This window comes from Echinops telfairi, unplaced genomic scaffold (genome assembly GCF_000313985.2).
Source record: "Echinops telfairi isolate 266 unplaced genomic scaffold, ASM31398v2 ScPeMD7_3;HRSCAF=10, whole genome shotgun sequence".
Taxonomy (NCBI): domain Eukaryota; kingdom Metazoa; phylum Chordata; class Mammalia; order Afrosoricida; family Tenrecidae; genus Echinops; species Echinops telfairi.
In genome coordinates, this window is record NW_022103899.1 from 58,115,976 (window position 1) to 58,125,342 (window position 9,367).

The 9,367-nt window shown below is 46.7% G+C and overlaps 1 protein-coding gene across 1 annotated transcript in view; it reads left to right on the top strand.

The window, feature by feature from the left end:
• Positions 1-379: 379 nt before the first annotated feature.
• DIS3L2 (DIS3 like 3'-5' exoribonuclease 2) overlaps positions 380-9,367 on the top strand; it is a gene marked incomplete at its 3' end in the record, with an annotated part of 319,919 nt that continues 310,931 nt past the window's right edge. Inside the window, exon 1 of the mRNA XM_045294312.1 lies at positions 380-558. The remainder of the gene's footprint in view (positions 559-9,367) is intronic.

Sequence of the window (9,367 nt, forward strand, 5' to 3'; positions counted from 1 at the left end):
GGCGGGCGCCCTCGGGCTGCAGCGTCACGCCCTTGCTCCGGCGTCGTTCCTGTCAGGCACCCTTCCCGGACCCGGCCGGCCCTCCGTCGCGGTCCCGGAGGGACGCGGAGAGGGAGGTCGGCATCACAGCGGCGGTGACCGGACGCGCCCCCAGGCCCAGGTCACCTGTGGACGCGCGCTCGTGGGTCCCGGTGGACAGGGATGGGCTCCTCGAGAGCCCAGAGCAGCAGCCGCTTCGTGACAGTGCTCGACATTTGTCTGCCGCTCTGCGCCTCCGGGGCAGTGCGCGTCATCTGCTCGGTCGAGCCTGGAGAGCCCTAGCATTGCTCCTATTGACGGCCCCGATCCCGGGGATTTAGCGTGGCAGCCGCGAGTAGGGTGTGCTTTGGTGTTCAGGAGCTCGGGTTTTGTGCCTTCCAGTTTCCGACAGAAAGGACTGGCAAGTGACTCTTGAAAGACGTTTGAGAACATGAGGGGCAGACGCTGCTTAATTCTGATTGACATTTGGAAAGACTTAAAGCCTTCCTTAATTGAGTTTGGATGAAAGTTGTGACCAGGGTAAATTGCCAACCTCATTTGAATCTTGCTGGCTAACGACTTTAGATTTAAGCCACTGGTGGATGATGACACAGAAACAGGGGACACGGGTAATCTTTGAGAATAGGTGTAGGGTTTGAGGCACCAGAGTCCCTCACTGAGACATCTCTAGTTGCATTTCTGTTCATTATTTATGAAGCACCCTGGGTGCTTGATTCGCCCGGAAGGGTGTGGAAGAAAGAGAAGATGGCACAACTTGGATCACGAGGAAGACAGACGACGTCGTGTGGTTATGTAAACTGGGCAGACTGGAGCAATCAGTCCACGCTGGAGTTTTCCAGGGAGATGTTGATGGATTATGTTGAGCCTGATTTGTTGTCAGGTTTAGACACACAATGTCTTTGTACTGGGTTGTTGTTGAGTGCCTTTGATTTGATTCCTACCCACAGGGGACAAAACCCTGCCCGGTCCTGCACCATCCCCACAAGTGTTCTGTTTGAGCCCATTGTTGCAGCCTTTGTGTCAGTCCTCTTCCTCTTTTTTGTGGACCCTCTGCTTTACCAAGCACGGTACCCTTCTCCAGGGACTGATTTCTCTTGATAACCTGTCCAAAGTATGTGTGTGTCTTGGCATCCTGGTTTCTAAGGAGCATTCTGGCGGTTTTGGTACTCCACCGCATTTTCAATCTTCAACACCACACTTCAGATGCTTCAGTTCTTCTTGGGTCTGCCTTGTATTGGAGAAGACACCCAAATAAAACCGAGCCCAATTCTAACTCCTAGCGACCCTATAGGACAGAGTAGAACTACTGCTCAGGGTTTCAGAGATGTTAAATCTTTACAGGGCCATACAGCCTCTTTCTCCCACAGAGTGACTGGCGGCTTTGATTCTCTGATCTTGCAATGAGCAGCCCATTGTTTATATATCCTTAGGGGTTTTGGAAATGGTCCTGCCTGATATTTTGAGGCCCTCCTTTAAATCTCTTAAAGCTCCCTTGAAGGATCCCGCTTCAATGATTAAGCGCTTGGCTACTAAACAAAAGGTGGACAGTTTGAACCTATCCAGCTGCTCTGAGCTAGAAAGACCTGACTACGTGTTATAAGGATTGCAGTCTAAAAAACTATAGGGCAGTTCTACTCTGTCCTAACCAGTCTCTGTAAATTGGAATCTCCTGACAACAACTAACAACAGGAAGTTCAGTTGGTCATGGAATCAATATTTCTTTGAAATACTAGTAGCACATATCTGTCTGGCTGTTTTCCTTCTTGAGATCTAAAATAATATGGCTATTAGTGAGGGACTTTGCTACTTAGTGAGGGAGCCCTGGTAATGAATGCAGGATTAAATGGTGGACAGCTAGCTGAAAGGTGGATGGTTCAAACCCACCAGCTGTTCTGCAGGGGAAAAATGAGGCTGTCTCAGAAACCCTGAGGATCGGTTCTACTCTGCCCCACTCTAGAGTCACTATGAGTGAGTTGACGGTTTTTGTTTGTTAGATGCTTTTGCTACTGCAATTGATTTCATGCGTGCATCAGACACCAATGTTCAAATAGGGCTAAGGACCCGTTCTGTACTTATACGTTGTGTAGTGCAGCAATTTGACAGATATTTCTTCCATAGCAGGCATGGTGTCAGAAAATAACAGACACTTAATAACACCCAGTAGCACAGCTTTATCTGTGGCACGTGTGCATGTGTCTGTCTGTCTGTTTAGCTTGTCAGCCTTTGATGTCTCCATTGATGTAGAGAGAAAGAAGGGCCAGGATAATTTACGTAGATGGTCAAACTGACTCAAATTTTTTTTTTGTTTGGTCTTGAATACATTCTCCAAAAAAGTGTGAAGATGAACACAATCTTAAGGTGACCATTTAAGGTGCTTTGTTGTTTCTAGTATGTAGCTGGTAGATGCTTGGGGTTGGATCTTACTGATAGTGACCTTGTGTGTAACGAACGGAGTGAAACACTGCCCGGCGTTTTTACATCTGTTACTGTTAGCAGGAGCCATTGACAGGGTTCCAACTCACATCGACGACCCCTGTGACAACAATGAGAACACTGCCCAGTGTTGGACCATCTTATGGTCATAGCTATGTTTGAGCCCATTGTTATAGCCTGTGTGTCAGTCTCTTCTCTTTTTTTGCTGGCCCTCTACCAAGTGTGATGTCCTTCTATTCACTCGCTCAACAGATATTTGCATGTTTACTTAGTACTAGGCACTGTTGCTTGGTGTTGGAAATGAGCTAGCTCCCTGCCCTCAGCTTACTTACTCTTGGGAAAGAGAATGATAATGGAATGCCCACCTGAGGGCAGAACTGCAGTCTCTGGAGAGTTTTAGTTAGGGAGGTCGCAGAAGGGGCACTGATGGGAGATTTGAAGGATACCCAGGGAGGGGAAGAGAGTTCCAATCCAAACAGCCAGAGCAGAGATGCTGTGACACCAGGCTCCCAGGAGAGGACCAGGGACCGACAGTGCTGCTCTATGGAGCAGAAGAGGGTGGAAGAATCTTGTGGGAGAGGAGCCTGAATCGTGGGCAAGGACCAGATAGTGTTGGGCCTTGTGGCCAGGTTTAGGAGTTTTCTTTCATCCCGAGAGTGAAGAATTTATAGGATTTTACGTAGGGGCTTAGGCTTAGACTATGGGTAGAGATGACATCTTTAGATTGTGTCGGAATAGCCTGCTCTGTATTCCTCCTTTTGCTTGTATAGCCTCGTCTTTGTATCTGTGTTAGGTAGGGTCATCTAGAGATGTCAAACCAGTGATACATACATTTATATTAAGAACATGGCTCGTCCGGTTACAGAAGTGGCGAAGTCCAGTCCTGTGCTAAGGATGTGGGTCAGATGTTGAGTTGGAGGCTTCTCCTGACGTGTGTGGCTTCAGGGCCGGAAAACTCAGAAAGGACAGGAACATCATAGTCTGCAGAGGCCGCTGAATTCAAAGTCAGCAGGCGGGTCAGCCTTGTGACCGGAGAGGGAAATGAATCCAAAGTCAGCAGGCCCGCTAGCGGGCCACAGAGCGCTCCCCAGATAGGCATGCCACAGGGCAGACTGTTGGCCCAAGTCCAAAGCACTGGAGGTTGCAGGATCCAGACGCAGCTCCCACAGTGTGCACTTATATTGGAATTAGGCCACACCCCCATGGAAATGTCCTTTTCATTGCATCAGGGTGTGACTTGGGTAAGGGTTGCACTCCATCCTAGGCCTCCCACAGCTGCTCAGCTGCTCCCAGATAGTCGGTTACATTATGTTAGGTCACATCATGGGACCTAATTAGTCGTCAGCTCCAACTCCTCGCGACCCTGTGTGCAACAAAATGAAACGCTGCGTGGTCCTGTGCATCCTCACCATTGTTCTTATGTTTAAACCCATTGTTGCAGCCACTGTGTCAGTCCATCTCATAGAGGGCTTTCCTCTTCTTTGCTGCCCCTCCACTTTACCAAGCATGATGCCATTCTCCAAGGACTGGACTCTCCTGATAACATATACAAAATATGTGTCCTGATAACATACAAAGTAAGATGGAGTCTCCTCATCCCTGCCTCTCAGGACCGTTCTGGGCACTTCTTTCAAGACAGACCCGTCCTTTCAGCAGTCTTGGCTCGATTGCGACAGCTCTTCTTCGGTCTTTCTTGTTCAGGGTCCAGCTCTCACGTGCAGATGAGGTGATGGAAAGTACTGTGGCGTGGGTCAGGCACACCTCTGTCCACAAAGCAACATCCTTGCTTTTCAGCCCTTGAAAGAGGTTTGTGCAGCAGATGTACCCAGTGTAACGCATCGTTTGATCTCCTGACTGCTCTTTCAAGAGCAATGATTTTGGATCCAAGCAAAATAAAATCCCTGACAACTTCAATTTTCCTTTATCGTGATGTCCGCTGTTGGTACACTTGGGAGGACGTGGGTCTTCTCTCTGTTGAGTTGTAATCTGTGCTGAAGGCTGCAATCCTTGATCTTCATCACCAAGTGCTTCAAGTCCTCTTCACTTTCAGTGAGCAGGTGGTGTTATCTGCATACTGCAGATTGCTATAATAAGCCTTCCTCCAATCCTGATGCTGCATTCTTTCTCATGATAATCCAGCTTCTTTGATTGTTTTCTCAGCATACACATTGAATAAGTATGGGGAGAGGATACAATCCTAACAAACTTGACTTTAAACCATACTCTGTTCCCTTGTCTGCACAAATACCTCTATGTGCAGGTTCTACATGAACACAAGTGTTTTGGAATTACCATTCTTCCCAAGGCGTTTCATAGTTTGTTATGCTCCACACAGTCAAATGCCTTAGCATGGTCAGTAAAACATAAATAAACATCTTTCTGGTATTCCATCTGATATTAGTAACTATAGCCCTTGTTTCATCTCCTCATCTGAATCCAGCCTGAACCTCTTGCAGCTCCCAGTCAATGTACTGCTGCAACCACTGTTGGATGATCTTCAGCAAAAACATTATTTGCATATGATATGAGTGATATTGTTCTATCATTTGCAGATTCTTTTGGGTCACCTTTATTTGGAATTGAAATTTACCATATATACTTGAGTATAAGCTGACCCGAATATCAGCCGAGGCCCCTAATTTTACCACAAAAACAACATAAAAAATGTGCTGGAAAACTCAGCTTTACACGGGTATATACGGTATATGGATCTCTTCCAGTCTGTTGGACAGGTAGCTCTGGGGGATTACTAGGCTTTAATTGCCAAACCACTGAGAATCCTAGGCCAGTGAAGATACAAAAGCCAACTCTCACCCTTCATTTCAACATGTACTTTCTGCTCTGTTGTGGTCCGGGAAGCTTCTTGGTCCCAATAACAAGATGTACTACCTTCATGCTCCCTCCCTGTGATCTCTTACCCTCTCCCATCGATCCTGGAAATCACTCCTCTTTCTTAAAAACCCTGTTCACCTCTCATTTTTGAATTTGTTGTCAAAGACCCTGAGTGGAAGTGACTTTAGGAATCACCCTGCTTAGGCTGCTTTTCTTTCATGCAAGAAAATAGAGTCCCGAAAACTTCCATGATTCACTCGAGGACAGACGGGTGAGCGGCTGGGGACAGAGGGGACGAGAGTCTGGACCCTTTACGGCAGGTGCTTTTTCTCTCAATTTGCTTACAGATTATGGTTTCGTTTTGTGTTTAGTTGGATCGCAGGCACCTCTGGGGCATAAACACCAGTTTCCAGATCTCTGGGTTGTTGTCGGTTAGGTACTGGCCTAACTACGCGGTTGGTGGTTCAAACCCACCTGCTGCTCTGTGGAACAAAGATGAGACTTCCTGCTACTATAAAGATTTAGAGTCCTACTTAGTACTGTGTCTTAGAGTCCATTTATTCTCATATTTACTGATTGATTGATTGTTAGCATATTTTCTTGCTAGGTCCCCCTCAGTTCTAATTTATTAGTACTTGCGCTTGGATTTCTATTGTGTAAGACGTCTTGTTCATAAAATTCCTTCCTGAGAAGTCATCCGACTTCATGCTAATTCATTTATGGATTGTCTCAGCAGTTGGCTCTCCATACCCAGAGCATCCCACTTCCTCAGGCATCCAGGGTCACTGTAGAGTCCAGGGTCACTGTAGAGTCATAGGCTGTGCTAGTGAAGGGGAGGGGGAGGATGTGTGGCTCTGCCCAGGAACTGACACAACTGCCTACCGCATGCCAATTTGGGTCTGACACTGCCAATGTTAAGTGGAGCTCCAGTCTTCATATCTCAGAAGAATTGGAAGTTGAAGTTCTTTTATTGCATTTGTGGGCTGTTAAAAAAAGTTGGGTGAGGGGAAAGATTTCCCTGTTTAATTCTCAGTCTTCTTTCTGCACTGCTTTTATTGGTCTCCTGCAAACCCACTATACTGCGGAGGTCCGGTCACTGCCATCTGCCAGAGTCTCCTGCAATGGTTGCAAGTGATTTTGTGCCCCGTGCTTCCGATTAAAGGGGGTCTGGCCCTTTGTTCTATGCCCTCCCCACACCACCTATCCCTTCTTAATGCAACTTCAAGAAGAAACGATGAAAACCAAGAATTTTGCTAACTCCTAACAGGTGACCACACCATTGAACCAGGTGGAGCCTCCCAGTGGCAAAGACTGAGTAGACCCAAATGACTAAGGATCTTGACACTTAAAAAAAAAACATTTTATTGGGGCTCATACAATTCTTACCACAATCCATACATACATCATTTGTGTAAAGCACATTTGTACGTTCATTGCCCTCATCATTCTCAAAACATTTGCTCTCCACTTAAGCCCCTGGCATCAGCTCATTTTCCCCCTTCCCTCCCCCTCTCTCCCTCCCTCATGAACCCTAGATAGTTTATAAATTATTATTTTTCCATGTCTTGCACTGTCCGATGTCTCCCTTTACCCCCTGGTCTGTTGTCCATCCCCCGGGAGGGGGTTATAGGTAGGTCATCGTGATCGGTTCCCCCTTTCTCTCCCCACCTTCCCCTTCCCCTCCTGGTATGGCTACTCTCAATATTGGTCCTGAGGAGCTTATCTGTCCTTAGTCCCTGTGTTTCCAGCTCTTATCTGTACCCATGTACATCCTCTGGTCTAGCCAGACGTGTAAGGTAGAATTAGGGTCATGATCGTGGGGGGGAAAGGGGAAGGAAGCATTAAAGAACCAGAGAAAAGCTGTATGTTTCATTGGTGTTATCCTGTACACTGAATGGCCCATCTTCTCCCTATGACCCTTCTGTAAGGGGATGTCCAATTGCTTACAGAAGGGCTTTGGGTCTCCACTCCACACTCCCCACCATTATGATTTTTTGCACGGGGTCTTTGATGCCTGATACCTGATCCCATCGATACCTCATGATCACACAGGCTGGCGTGCTTCTTCCATGTGGGCTTAGTTGTTTCTCAGCTAGATGGCCGCTTGTTATCTTCAAGCCTTAAGACCTCAGACGATAACTTTTGATAACTGGGCACCATCAGCTTTTTTCACCACATTTGCTTATGCACCCGCTTTGTCTTCAACAATCCTGTCGAGAAGGTGAGCATCTCAGAGTGCTGGATTATTAAAACAAAGTGTTCTTGTGTTGAAGGAGGACTTGAATAGAGGCCCAATGTCCATCTGCTTCTTTAATACTAAACCTATATATGTGCATAGATCTATTTCCCCATCGTCATATATAATTTACATATGTACATGCCTGTATTTAGATCTCTATAAATGCCCTTTGCCTCCTAGTTCATTCCTCTGTTTCCTTTTACTTTCCTCTTGTCCCACGATCATGTACAGCCTTCATTTGGGTTTCAGGAATTCCTCTCGGTTACATTGCCCTTGATCAAACCCTACCAGACCTCCTACACCCTCCTCACCATTGATTTTCAGTCACTTGTTCCCTTGCCCCTGGTTTTGTTAATACCTACTTCCTTTCCCCTGCCTCCCCCTCTCCCATTGCTCTCCTGGAACTGTCGTCCCGTTGTTCCCTCCTCTTGTTTATCCTGCCTATCCCATCCAGATAGACATGCAGTGACAATATGCACAAACACAAGACCAAGCACAACAAAGTAACAATAGAAAATAAAACAATAGCTATAACAACAACCACAAAAAGGAAGCGACAAAAGAAAAAGAAAGAAAAGCCTATAAATAGTTCAAGGTCTATTTGTTGTCCTTTATGAATGTTTTCCAGTCGAATCTGATGGGGCGCCACACCCTGGTCCCACAGTCTATTTTTGGTGTTCCCTGGGGACATCATTGCTCTGCCCTCCTTGCTGCTCTGTTGCACACCCCCAGTGTCTCGCCTCAGTGTGGTGGGGTCAGATTGGGCACAATTCCCACCGTGTGTCTCCAGTGTTGTCCCCTGTGTAGCTCTGGGTCAGTGAGGAACGTCGTGTCTCTTGGTGGGGCCGGCCATATGGACCTCTGTACATTGGCTGCTCTGAGCAGAAATAGTGTCCTCAGGTCTTGGTGGGTCAGGATGTGCTCCACTCTCTATTCCTCCTCCTTTGTTTGCTCCTGTGTGCTATGATCAGTCCCTCTCCTTGACCTGTAGCTTCAGTGCTGTCCTCTGAAATGAATTCTTCTGGGGGGAGGGGAGGGCTACCCATTTAGTTGGTAATGGGGCCAGCCCCTCAGCCCTCTCTATTGGTTCCCTGCTTCATGCCAGTGTGTTGCGTTCTTGTCTTGGAGCACCTGGTTGAAGCCTGGTCCCTCTTTCCCTGTCGGGGTATAAATAACACCCTTCCCTTGGGTGGGTTAGTGCCCCTTTGGAGCTTGGCGCTTTTTACGTAACATTGGCCCTTCCCTCCCAACCTGCCACATGTATTTGAACTTAACATTATTTGTTTAAATGGAGCGTTGAGGTTTTCTGTGTGATGAAGACAGGCCCTGAAAACTCTTCACCAATTCAGCCGGTCCTCCATGGACAGCGCTGTGACACTGGCCCCCTTTTTTATGCTGTGCGATCCTTGTTCTTTCCAGATGTTCCCGCACCACTCGCAGCAGCTCACTGCGCCCTGAGCCAACTGCTCTCTCTCCCTTCTGCTACCTATGTTGGTTTGACAAGTGAGGGGGCTTCCTAAAGTTTGTGGGCAATTTCAACTGACCTTTACTTTTTTAACAGTTTTATTGATCTATCATTCACCCATCCATACAATTCATTGGTTTAAATGTATTTTTAAAAGTTGTGTAATCATCACCACCATCAGTTTTAGGCATTGGCTTTTGACTCCATTTTTCTTTTTAATGGATGTGAAAATTACACACACACACACACACACACACATATATATTAAGCATTTTATTAGGGGCTCATACAACTGTTATCACAATCCATACACACATCAATTGTGTAAAGCGCATTTGTACATCATTCTCAAAACATTT